This window comes from Hordeum vulgare, chromosome 6H (assembly GCF_904849725.1).
Source record: "Hordeum vulgare subsp. vulgare chromosome 6H, MorexV3_pseudomolecules_assembly, whole genome shotgun sequence".
Taxonomy (NCBI): Eukaryota; Viridiplantae; Streptophyta; class Magnoliopsida; order Poales; family Poaceae; genus Hordeum; species Hordeum vulgare.
In genome coordinates, this window is record NC_058523.1 from 64,186,581 (window position 1) to 64,199,081 (window position 12,501).

Consider the following 12,501-nt stretch of genomic DNA (forward strand, 5'->3'; position numbering starts at 1 on the left):
TCACATGCAAGATGATATGACCTTGATTCCATCTCTAGACTTGTTATGCTAGATTATGTTTCTTCCGTCATATGCTCGCTGCCTACCACTGAAATAATTGCCTCCTGATATTGCCATGAAACCCAAACACTTATCCCTTCCTAGCAAATTTTGAATGGCTAAGTAGGCCTTGCTAAGCTTTTAATGTTAGCGTTGCTAGTTGCAGGTGCTTTGTCTCATGTGATAACATGATCTTGATATCATTATGTTAAATCTGTTATTTAATTAATGCACCTATATACTTGGTAAATAACGGAAGGCCTAGCCTTTTGCCGGGTGTTTTGTTCCGTTATTGCCGCCATAGTTACCGGCTACCGGTGTTTGATTCCATAATGATCGCTCCTAACACGTTCGGGGTTGTTATGGGGATCCCCTTGATAAATAGCGTAGTGTTAAGACTTGTCCGGCAGGACCCAACATTGGTGTTAATTTGCTAATCACTTAATAATCTGCATAGGGAATGATCACCCCGAGGTACTTTAATTAACAACCTGGGCGAGTGCTCCTCTTGAGTGTTGGTTCAACCTGGTCTGCCTACGGGGCCACCACAAGGAAACTTGTGGTTTGGTTCTCGTAGCTAGTTCCATCCGTCGTGTCCCGAGACTAAGATACGCGGCTCTTATCGGGGTCGTCGACACGAGGGAGGTCCTGCTAGTCTTGTCTTACCTTAGCGATATATCTTGCGTATAGGAATCCCGGTGAAGCTTTGGTTCTCCCCAGAGTTGAGGTTTTCCTCTAAGGAATCCGAAGAGATCACGAGATTCGTGATAGAGGATTACTTTGTGGCCTGTGACCGTTTGTGATGGACTAGTTGGAGCACCCCTACGGGGTTTAATCTTTCGGAAAGCCGTGCCCGCGGTGATGTGGCAACTTGGAATATTTGTTAACATCCGGTTATAGATAACTTGAACATAATATAACGAAATTGCCAACTGAGTGCGTAACCGTGACTGTCCCCTTCGAAGATCTCTCTTCGATCGGGAACACGGTGGGGTTATGATTGACGTAAGTAGGTGTTCAAGATCACTTAGCGATCATCTAGTAATCGATCGCTAGTATAGACCATCTTCAGTTCATGTTCTACGTAAGTTAGCCACCATAAAGCTTAGGATGCTGCAACCTAAACAGTGAACCTTCCTTACCTAATAACTTGACTAGTTCTGGCACCAAGGTCATAGATTGCTGAGTCCCCGTGACTCATAGATTCCTTCAACACACCAACAGGTACAGGTATGCCCGACACAGGTGATCCCGACGGCATGCAGCTGGCGTGGCAGTACGATGAGGAGAACGACCGCCTGTACGTGAACTATCCAGAAGACTGAGGCGTGGTCGTGATCATGGGCAAGCATGCAGGGTAGCATAACCATTTCTCATGTTTTGTGGTCCGTAGCGGAACTACCTTGTTTGAATGCATGATGTAACTCTGATATTATTTATGAGATGGCAGTTGAATCCCTTATTGTCATTCTATTATTATGTATGTGCTATGTTACCGTGCTTGCGAAACACTTAGATGCGCTTCTTTCCTCTTTGGGGCCTCGTTCCTCTAAACCGGAAAGGATCGCATCTTAGTCGTTACATAGATGCCCTCTGTGATCAATTCCCTCTCTGTCACTTCACCGGAAAAGGCTCCCAGATTGGATCTCTCGGGAACAGAGGCTCCCGCCGGCGTAAAAGTATTTCCGTGGCTCTTTTTGACGTTTCTGGAATATTGGGGAATTTATAGGCCAAGAATTAGGGTTAGGAGACCTGTAGGGGCCCACAAGCCAGGGGCACGACCACTCCCCCAGGGCGCGCCCTGCAGGCTTGTGGCCTCCTCGCAACTTCCTTGCCCCTACTCCAAGTCTGTTGCGTGTCTTCTGGTCCAAGAAAAATCTTTCCAAAGTTTTTTTTTCGTTTGAACTACGTTTAATATTCCTTATCCGCAATATTAAAAAACGTGGAAAAACAAAAAGTGGCACTAGGCTCTAGGTTAATAGGTTAGTCCCAAAATTAATATAAAACATCATATAAATGCATATAGAACATCCAAAACATATAATATAATAGCATGGAACAATAACAAATTATTGATACGTTGGAGATGTATCACATATCAAGATTGTCCTCTATAAGAAAGACCGTGAACAAACGAATCCACTAGATGTCGAACACCAACCTCACATCATGCATTTGTTGGAAGATAATCCTAGGTAACTACTTGAATTCCCACCTAAGAATTTCCGAAATCTTTCTTGCTTATGCTATCAGGTTGCGGGTCCGGGAACCTACTCAATGTAATCAGCTACAAACCTTTCCCGCAACTATCAACACATATCCGATAAGTTCCGCAAATTCATCTACCCTATACCCTCGTAATCACAACGATACCAATTATGGTAGTACATCTGGACGCTCTCCCCAGTACTGGATGACGTAAACTCCTCTCGACACAAAGAGTATTTAAGCAATTTAGAACATCCTCCGTCCTGAGATACTTAGGAAACTGAAAGATAGTGAGGTGTCAAGAACCCCTTGGAGATCTACTCCTGGATAACAGGAGGCACCAAGTCAGAATTGTGTCACATCGACATCATAGAGGCTCCAAAATACCCTGCGTGGTCCTAATTTTTTTTCCAGTGAGAATAGGAGTAGAATTAAAATTCCTACGTCAAGATTCCTCACGAGAGCATAGAAGAGGAGTAAAAAGAGTCACACTCTTTGATATATAACTAGACTCAATGTAATTTTTTTCACTAGACTTGACTCATTCAAGTTCGATTAATCAAGGGGGCTCCTAGGTCGGTACCGCTATCATACCAACTTGTAACGCCCAAGATGCGATCCTATCCTTATTGTGGCATGAGGGCCTCGACTGGGATAGAAGCGCATATCGTCATTTCACAAGATTGGATATCGTTACACGTACATGCACAAAAGAGATGAGTATATGGAATTGGCTTACACTCGCCACAAGCTACAACAAGATCAACTCAAATACAACAACACATTCATTCACCAAGTAGAAGAGCAGGGTCCAACTATGGTCGAAATCAAACGAATAAAATGACTTCCATCCTTGCTATCCCAGGCTGTCGGCCTGGAAACCATCCTATGACCGATGAAGAAGAATAAGAAGAAACCCCAAATAGAACAATCATCAAGCTCACGTCAAAGTATCGCTTTACCTGTACCTGCAACTGTTGTTGTAGTAATCTGTGAGCCACAAGGACTCAACATTCTCATTTCCAAATATCCAGACTAGCAAAGCTTAATGGGTGAGGTATGGTTAAGTGGTGAGGTTGCAACAAGCAACTAACCATTTATTTGAGTGGCTAACTTACGAGTACAAGAATAAGAGTAAGGGTGATCTACGCATAAATGGACATGAACTAATAATGATCAAGAAATAATCTTGTACACATACTTAAGAGTCATACATGACCCCATCGTGTCCTCTCTCGAATGCAAAACTCACGAGAAGAGATAGTCACGGTTACACACACAATTGGCATATTTTATTTAAGTTTACTTCAAGTTTTCTATGACTCGGTGTTAAACAAAGTTTCCAAGTTGCCACATAATTGCGGGCACGACTTTCTAAAATATTTAACCTTGCAGGGATGCTCCAACTTGTCCATCACAAACTATCACAAGCTGCCCTTAAGAGAAAACCGCAACCTCGAGATAGCCCGAGGTACAATATCCGAGTGCACAAAACCTTTGATAGGAGTAAAACAAATTCAGCAAGACCGCCCGGAAGGCCAGATACCAACAGGAGCCACGCGTATCTCTTTCTCGGGGCACTACCGGATGGGAAAGATGTCAGGTTGGCTGAAACCCTGGGTGACCAGGGGGCGCCGAACATCACCCGTTTTGGACCAGCACCATCAACACTGGCACACCCTATATTATATTGAATTAATCCACGGGTAGCGCTAACTCCCTATGCATTAAAAACGGTGTTTAGTATTATTGTGTTGGGAAAATATAGTACCAATGTTGGGCCTTGCCGAAAGAGTTTTATCCCAATACGAAAATCAAGGAGGTCCCCATAAGAGCCCCAAGCATGTTAGGAGCCCTCAATATGGAAAATAACACTGGTACATAAGCCCCATCTCGCGAGGTGGACCCCTGCGGACGATGTCGTGTGCCATGTCAAGCCTCGCCTTGCGAGGAGGCCTCCCGGGGCTGCCCTTGTGGCCCTCGCAAGGCGGACCGGTCAAGGGTGGCCTTGCGGATCGGGTGGCCCTAGGGTGTCACATGAGTGACGCGCGCCGGGCCAGGGTGTGTGTGGAGGCGTACATGAGTCTTTCCCCTTTTGTGCTAAGGGAGCAGGACCACTATCGGTTCCCAAAGAAATCCCTAAATGTTTTTGTGTTTGGTGCTAGAAGACCAAGACGGGAGGATCGCGAGGATAGGAGGTCATCCCAGCCCACCAACGCGTCATAGATGAAGCTTTTGCACGAGGCCACTGCTATTGCTAGGATTGGCCGCGATCCTGTCCCCCTTCAAACTTGCCGTTGTGGAAACCCTTCCCATTGGCTCTTTTTTGGGGAAAGAGTACCAAGCCCAATATAAGGGAGGACAGACCGTCACCGTAGGGGGGACTGTGGTAATCTCTTTGGCACCCACCTAATCAAGAAAGCAGGAGTAGGGTCTTACACTGAGAGGTGGCCTGAACCTGGTTAATCGCCGGTGTCTACTGTCTCTCTTCCCTAGGTCGAACACGCTGGAATGTCACTACGAGACAACGCTGTAGAGTAGGGCCGTAGAGCTTGCACACCCTAGAGTTCGAACCTCCTTAGGTCCCCGGAGCCCTGAATCCGACATTTGGCGCGTGAGGTAGGGGTGCGCTATGATTCTTTGGCTTCATCCCAGATCCAGCTCCGCTCACTCGATGATGGATTCCCGTCATGTTCGTGCTGAGCGTCAGGCAACCCGCATCACACAGACCACGTTGATTGGCCACAACAGCGAAAACCGATGGCACTCCGACGGTGAGGCGACTGGCGCCGTTGCCGATCGTGTTGGCCGCCAACAAAGAGACTCCTCCTTCCACCCCTCCGTGCAGTACGCCGGCTGCACTGCCATGGATTCCTCCCCACACGCTCGCCTGAGCACGTGAACGCGCAAGCTGCGTTGCTCATAGAGCAAGAGCTCCTTTCCTACCGCCCAACGAACATCGGCTACGATGCATGGCTGGGCCGCATCACCGTGCTCATCATGACCGCCAGAGAGGCCCCGACACCCTCCCACTCGCTTTCCCCTCCTCTGTCTCGTGCGAGGGACGTGGCCCATGGGCTCCTCCGCCACCTCCCTTGTGCAACGGCCCAGTCGAGCCCCAGCGCAACACACGCCCGCTCGACAAGCCCGATGGAGCCCCTCCTCGGACTCAAGATGAGGCCAGCTGCCAGGTCGTCTGCCACCCACTGCCGGACACAAACGATGTCCTTGAGCAGAAGTGCCAGTGTCACGACCAACTCATTCAAGATGTCGCGGCAGTCGGGCGCCAGAACAGGGTCGCGCTCGCTCATGGTGTCCCCTCGAGCGGTGTGGGCTGTCGGGCCTTCACCCGTGAGCTTTCCCCATGTCCCTCAAGGATGACGCACTCTCGTGGCTCATGAACCTGCCCAAGGAACCGATCTCCTCATGGAGCAAGCTCTGTGAGCAGTTCGTCGCCAACTTCAAGGGAGCGCATGACCACCCACTCTCTGTCAACGACCTGCGACGTGTGAAGCAGCACCCGGGGGAGACCCTATGCAAGTACATCCAGCGCTTCAGCCAGGTGTGCAACAAGATTCGGTGTGCCTTGGATGAAGAAATCACCATGGCGTTCTCCCATGGTGTCACGGACGTCCGCATGTGCGAGAAGCTTGCCATCAACAACAACTTGGGCACCACCTTGGAGCTGTTCAACATCATCGACAAGTGTGCCAAGGCTGAAGAATGCCGCGTGTTTATCCACGACAACCCCGACGCGGAGCCGGACGATGGCAGGGTGAAGTCCAAGGAGGTCAAGTGCAAGGGCCCCATAGTGCTCTTGGAGGAGCCTGTACTGAAGCACAGTCACGATCATGACATCCTCGAGAAGGACGACCACCTGCTCTATGCCCTCCACAATGTGTGCACTCACAACACTGCTATCCCACAGACAACAGCGCCAGAAGTTGACACGTTGACAGAGGCTGGGCTTGCGTTGGTTCTTCCCTTGAAGAGGAAAGGGTGATGCAGCACAGGAGCAGTAAGTATTTCCCTGAGTTTGAGAACCAAGGTATCGATCCAAAACGAGGGTCTCATCAAGTCCAGAGTACCTACGCAAACACAAACAAGCTTGCACCCAATGCTTCAAAGGGGTTGTCAATCCCTTCAAGATTGTTTGCAAAGTGAGATCTGAAGGCGGAAAGTGCAAAGAAGTAAAAAGTGTAAGGCTGAAAATATGGTGTGGAGTAGACCCTGGGGGCCATAGTGTTCACTAGAGGCTTCTCTCAAAATAGCAAGTATCACGGTGGGTGAAAAAATTACTCTCGAGCAATTGATAGAACCGCGCAAAGTCATGACAATATCTAAGGCAATGATTATGCATATAGGCATCCCGTCCGAGACAAGTAGACCGATACTTTCTGCATCTACTACTATTACTCCACACATCGACCGCTATCCAGCATGCATCTAGTGTATTGAGTTCATGACGAACAGAGTAACGCTTTAAGCAAGATGACATGATGTAGAGGGTTAATCTCAAACCAATGATGAAAACCCCATCTTTTTACCCTTGATGGCAACAACACGATACGTGCCTCGCTACCCCTTCTGTCACTGGGTGAGGTCACCGCACGGTATGAACCCAAAACCAAGCACTTCTCCCATTGCAAGAATCATAGATCTAGTTGGCCAGACAAAACCCACAACTCGAAGAGAATTACAAGGATACGAAATCATGCATAGGAGAGATCAGAAGAAACTCAAATAAGATTGATAGATAATCTGATCATAAATCAACAATTCATCGGATCTCGACAAACACACCACAAAAGAAGATTACATTGGATAGATCTGCATGAAGATCATGGAGAACTTTGTATTGAAGATCCAAGAGAGAGAAGAAGCCATCTAGTTACTAGCTATGGACCCGTAGGTCTATGGTGAACTACTCACGCATCATCGGAGAGGTCATGGTGTTGATGGAGAAGCCCTCCGTGTCCGAATCCCCCCTCCGGCAGGGCACCAGGATGTGCCCCAGATGGGATCTTGCGGAGACAGAAGCTTGCGGCGGCGGAAAAGTAATTGTGATCGTCTCCTTATTTTTTTGGGAATATTTGGGAATATATAGGCGCAAGATCTAGGTCAAGGGACCTCCAGGGGGCCCACAAGCCTGGATGGCGCGACCCCCTTGGCCGCGGGGTGGGGCCTTGTGGGGCCCCTGGGGCTCTTCTGGCTTGGCTCCCAAGTTCTCCGATCTGCTTCCGTTCGAAAAAGTCTTTTCGGGGATTTTCTTCCGTTTGGACTCCGTTTCAAAATCTCCTCTGAAGGGGGTCAAAAACATGGAAAAAACAGGAACTGGCATTTGGCACTGAGTTAATAAGTTAGTCCCAAAAAATAAATAAAAGGCATGCAAAACATCCAAAGTTTGACAAGATAATAGCATGAAACCATCAAAAATTATAGATACGTTGTAGACGTATCAAGCACCGAGGAATACCAGGTTCTCAGGTCCCTCCACAATGAGTGTGCTGCCCAACGCCCAGACCACAACGACTGCGATGTCGTCTGAGGTGGTGGCCGTGAAAGTGGCAATTGGGACAGCCGGAACGGCAACCCTCGTCAGGCTTATCGCGAGCAGCGTCACGAGGACGCTTGGCGTGACTGCCCTCGCAAGGACGCTGGAGCGAACAACCTCGTGAGGCACGCCCCTAGGACAATGCGAACCTTCCGCTACTGCCGCAAAGGAGGGGCGATGTGACAACCTGAGATCGATGTTCCAGAAGATTCCCCCTTTATTCCGTTTTCGTCATGTGATTATTTTAATTTGACGCATCATCATCACATCATGCGCATCATCCGCATTGCATCGGCACCCCGTTGCCGCCAATTTTCGAAGTTGCATCCGTTGTTAGTTGCCGGTTCTCTCCGTGTTCGTCGTTGCCCGTTCTGAGCCCGACCACACACGCACGTGCCCGCGGCATCGTTTAAACCTTGTTTTTAAAAGTGTGTGTAAAACTTTCTCTGATTGGGTTGAAACTTGACGGGCGGTCTTATTTTAATGTAGGTAGGCCGCCTCACAAATTTCGTCGCAATCGGAGTCCGTCTGGTACCCGAACGGTCGACCGTAGCGGCACCGTATTCGATCTACCGTCAGACATTTTTCGGTGTTTTAAAATACGTTGCCGGGCGCCCGTTTCCCTCTCATCTCCGGCTAGCCTACTCTACACGGCCACTTAGCCCGTCCTCGCGTGCGAAACCGTCTGATTTAGATCGCGCGGTTGAAACCGGGGCAAAATTCTGCTAACCCTAGCCCCCTTTCCCTATATAAACACCCCTCCCCTACCTATTTGGGCGCCCCCTAATCCTCCTCGGGATCCGCGCCCGAAACCCTAACCCAAGCAGCACCCTCTCTCTCCTCTCAACCGCCGCGGGGCCGCGAGCCCAGATCCGGCCCGCCCGGGCCCGAGCCGCCGCGCCGCCCGTCGGGAAGAGCCCGAGCTCCAGCTCCTCCTGTCGTCCCGTTGCCCTTCGCCGCGTCGCCGCCGGCCGCCGTCGCGAGCCGCCCGCGCCTCCCCATCTCCCCAAGGAGCCGCCGCCGTCTGCCAGAGCTAGCCGCGCCGGAGCGCCCTCCCGCCGCCAGCACTTCGCCCGGCGCCAGCTCCGCGTCACCGCTCGCCGCGCATGGGCTGGGATCCGGCCGCCGGCGCCGAGATCCGATCGTGGCTGAGCCCTCCAGCCTTCCCGCGCCGGCCTGCCGCCGCCATGGCCGTCCTCGAGGTGGAGGACGACGAGGCAGCAACGCCAGATCGGGAGTGTCGTCTCCTCCCGCTCGGTTGGCGCATGGGCCATTGCCTCCTGGGCCCAGTGCCATCGCCATGTGCCTCGGCCGCGACCGCCCCCAGTCTAGTGCCTCCGACCGTCCCAGGCCGGCCCGTGGCCGGGAGGTGAGCCCCGTCCAAGCCCTGTCTCAGGCGTTGTTTAGTTGATAGTCGCCCATGCGAGTAGGCCCAACTGCTGTATATTCAGCCCGATAGTTCTTTTTAGGGTTTTCGAATTAGTTAATTTCAGGAAAATAGCTATTTTTCAAACGCCCGTGGAATTTAAACCGTGTATCGGATCGTGACATATTGTATATGAAACTTGATTAGTTTTCCGCATAGATTCTTATTTTGCAACTTGCATGCACGTTTGAATTAGTTTGAACCGCTGAATGCCTAGTTTTGCATGTTGTCCTAATAGGAGTTCGTCCCGTATTTATTTTCGTGCGTGTCCGGATTGCTCAAACCCCGTAGATAAAATGCTCATGTTTTTAGGGACCCTTTGACATGTATTTTAGAGTAGTTGGTTGTATTTTTGCATCTAGGATTCCATTGCTAGTTTGTCATATGGTGTGTAGGACGTAATCTCGCATATTCGTGTGACGATATTTTTGTTTTGCAACCCCACATGTTATATATGTTTTCGTGGTAGAAAAACCCATAGAATTTAACTGTGTATTTAGTTTTAGCTTTTGAGCAAGTTAGTGCGTGTGATATTTTGACATGTTGCCCTCTTGTCTATTTTTTGTGATTTAATCCGTGCATGATATGAATGAGTTGTCAACTAGAGATATGCCCTTGGATGTGTAGGCTAGCCTCTGGTAATTTTGGTTGCAATATAAATACATGTTTAGGTATGGTTTGCTTGTTCTCTACTTTCTAGAAAATAATGTTGTTTTAGAGATGCTGAAATATTTCTAAGTCTGAAATCTGCTATATTTTGTTGCTGTCCTCCCATGAGTTTATCTGGTGATCTATAGCTCTTTTGAGGTTGGTGCAATGGAGTTAGTTGTAGACTTTAAGATTCTCTAGCATGTTGTAAATTTTCATGCCATTTGGACTCCTGTAGTTTATGGTTTTTCTGCTGTCAATATGCCTTCAGATCAAAAACTGCACTGTCATAAAACTGAGTTTTCACCAAGTCTGAAACTACGTGTGAGCAACCATTTTGTGAGTTCTTTTCCTAGTGATCCAAGCTTCCATGCTAGGTGTAATTGGTTCTATGTTGTAGTGCATCTTTCCCTCTATCGTCTCATGCCTTGGTTGTGCATTTTATATTGTTGTAGCTCATAGTTGTGGGGTGTAGAAAATTCTATGTGGCTGTTTTTGGCAGATTGTAGTGATTTCTTGTTTAGCTCGTAGTTGTTGAACCGTTGCTCCGTTTTGATCGTGCCCTATATTAAAATTTCTTAGAATCTCGTGTAGTTTCATAAGATGTTGCTTCCTTCTTGGTTTGGGATGTTGTGGATGCCATTTGCACACATATTGCATTCATGCCTTCATATCTTGTGGTGTTCGTATCTTTTGAACTGTAGCTCCGTTGGAGATGTTCTCTATGTGTAAATTGCTTGTAACGACGCGTAGAATCACGTGAACCTATTTATTTTGATGTTTAACAAATATTAAAACATTTTAGTTCAGATACGTACAGAATTAGAAATTAACATGTGAGGTCATCTCAGAAATGCTATATATCATTTCCGACCTCATTTAAAATGCCTAGATAGATAGCTTAGTTGCGCTTCACCTCTTGCCATGTTTAACCAAAATTAATATTGCCATGTACCTAATCGAGAGTGAACTAAATAATCCGTATGTGGAATTTCGTCAATATGCAACTCGTTGCATATTGAACTTCACTTAATGTGTAGTAGTTGATCGTTGTGAATTGACATGCCATGTCTTGCATATATCCAATTCATCATGCATCATACGTGTATTGCATCTTGTCATGCATATGCCGTGGTGAATATCTGTGTTGATGATTGTTTCCGGTTTCCTCCGTCTCGATGGAGTTCCGCAAGCGTGTCGGAATGTGAGGACCCGTTCGACTACTTCGGTTCGTCTGCTTCACGGAGTCGTTCTTCTTCCAAGAGGGATCTCAGGCAAGATGACCATTTCCCCAGATACCATTACTATCATTGCCATGCTAGTTTTATCCTTTCTGTCGCTATGTCTCGTTACCTACCACCTGTTAAATATCAGCCTCCCAACATTGCCATGAAAACCTTTAACCTGTTCACAACCTAGCAAACCACTGATTGGCTATGTTACCGCTTGCTTAACTATGTGTTAGCATTGCTAGTTGCAGGTGCAGTTGCTTCCATGTGATAATATGGGTTCCTTGATATATCACCATATTAGATGCTATTTAATTTAATGCACCTATATACTTGGTAAAAGGTGGAAGGCTTGGCCTTTCTAGCTTGGTGTTTTGTTCCACCTTTGCCCCTTAGTTTCGGCTACCGGTGTTATGTTCCATAATTGAGCGCTCCTAACACAATCGGGGTTGTTATGGGGACCCCCTTGATAATTCGTTTTAGATTAAGGCTGGTCTGGCAAGGCCCAACTTTGGTTTTACATTTGCCTAATAACTAAATAATGCATAGGGACCCGCCGGCACCCGCGAAGTAATTAATCAACCCCCGGGCCTGTGCTTCGCATGAGTGTTGGTCCAACCTGTCAACCGCCGGTGGCTACCAGGGGCAACTCTGTGATTGGACTATCGGAAGTTTGGACAATCCGTCGTGTCCTGAGAACGAGATACGCGGCTCCTATCGGGATCGTCGACACGTCGGGCGGCCTTGCTGGGTTAGTGTTACCTTTGAGGAAATATCTTGTGCATCGGGATTCCGGTGATGCTTTGGGTAATCTCAGAGTTGAGGTTTTCCACTAAGGAGTCCGACGAGATTGCGAGCTTCGTGATCGAGGATTTCTATGCGGCTTGTGTTAATTTGTGATGGACTAGTTGGAGCACCCCTGCAGGGTTAAATCTTTTCGAAAAGTCGTGCCCGTGGTTATGTGGCAACATGGAAACTTTGTTTAACACTAGTTCTAGACAACTTGAAGTTAACTTATTTAAAATATGCCTACTGATCGAGTGGGTAACCGTGACTGTCTCCTTCGTGAGCTCCTTCTCTGAACAAGGACACGGTGGGGTTATGTTTGACGTAAGTAGGTGTTCAGGATCATTCATTTGATCATCAGTAGCTCACGTCCGTTATGCGTAGATCATCCCCCCTCTTTATTCTTGTACTCGTAAGTTAGCCACCAAATATATGCTTAGTCGCTTGCTGCAGCCTCACCACTTAACCATACCTCACCTATTAAGCTTTGCTAGTCTTGATACCTTTGGAAATGAGATTGCTGAGTCCCCTCTGGCTCATAGATTACTACAACACTAGTTGCAGGTACAGGTAAAGGTTACTTGACGCGAGCACGTTGATTGTTCATTTGG